Source organism: Sphaerodactylus townsendi, linkage group LG01, assembly GCF_021028975.2.
Source record: "Sphaerodactylus townsendi isolate TG3544 linkage group LG01, MPM_Stown_v2.3, whole genome shotgun sequence".
In the NCBI taxonomy this organism is placed as follows: Eukaryota; Metazoa; Chordata; class Lepidosauria; order Squamata; family Sphaerodactylidae; genus Sphaerodactylus; species Sphaerodactylus townsendi.
The window spans coordinates 180,084,707-180,085,720 of NC_059425.1; the positions used below are offsets into that span (position 1 = coordinate 180,084,707).

At 47.8% G+C, this 1,014-nt stretch overlaps 1 protein-coding gene across 1 annotated transcript in view; it reads left to right on the top strand.

Moving 5' to 3' along the window:
• Positions 1 to 412, top strand: part of LOC125438128 (1-phosphatidylinositol 4,5-bisphosphate phosphodiesterase beta-4-like) — a 257,416-nt gene extending 257,004 nt beyond the window's left edge. The window contains 1 exon segment of the mRNA XM_048506335.1: positions 1 to 412. This exon segment is cut by the window's left edge and continues 199 nt beyond it. The gene's annotated coding sequence lies outside the window, so the exon portion shown is untranslated.
• The last annotated feature ends 602 nt before the right edge of the window (positions 413 to 1,014 follow it).

Below are 1,014 nucleotides of genomic sequence, written 5' to 3' on the forward strand. Positions count from 1 at the left end.
TCTCTCTCTCTCTCTCTCTCTCTCTGTGACCATAGTGTCAAGTGCAGCAAACAGTCACAGAGCTCCGGGGTTCGTTGCAACATATGGACTTTCACACTATTTTTTTGCCACAGTCAACCATGCTTCTTCTGAAAAGAGCATGACTTTAAAATCCTGTCCAGCTTCCCTTTCTGTGAGAGGGTGGTGCGTCCTGGGATCATCGGCACAAAATGGGTGAATCGAGTCACACGTTCTTTCTGTTGTGAAAACATTTGCACTTGTATGTTCTTAACTTGCGTTGGGATTCATTTTTTTATCATGCTTCGTCTGGGCTTCCTTGTCTTCTGAGAGCCAAGTCCGTGTCTTGTCACTTCCCAGAACCACTCAGTCCAGGGTCGCAAGAGCCCTTCCGAAAAAGCACCGCCGTTGTTTTTTTAAAAAAAAGATCGCTTGTAATGAATTTGACACTGCAAACATCTTTGTAAAGGGAAGTCCTTGTGGCTGTAATTTTTTTAAAAAAATCATGACAGTGTGGAACTGTAGCAAATATAAATTAACTTCACACGAACACCACTTCTAAAATCAGTCAAGTAGAGAATCATATAAACACTCTGTGGTTTCTTTTGGTTTTTTTTCCAAATTAGGTCATCAGAAAGGGCCGTATAAGGTTCGTAGGGCCTACTTCAGTGGTGGCGAACCTATGGCACGGGTGCCAGAGGTGGCACTCAGAGCCCGCTTTGGGGGCACGCGAGCTGTCGTCCCAGTTTGGGCACTCGGCAGTGGCATAGCACCAAGGGGGAGAGGGGTGCGCAACGTACTGGGCACGCGCCCCTGCGGGGGTGTGGCGAGGGTGTTTCGGGACATTCCGGCAGCATTCCAGGGTGGGGGAGACTGGCCCTCAGTCTCTAAAAGGTTCGCCATCACTGGCCTATTTGAAGTTGATACTCCATAAAATGCTGCTAAAGCGATTGCCACAGGTAGTGGAAAGACCCTCATTGTGCCAAATCTTTATAGGCTCCTGGTCCAGGCATGGAT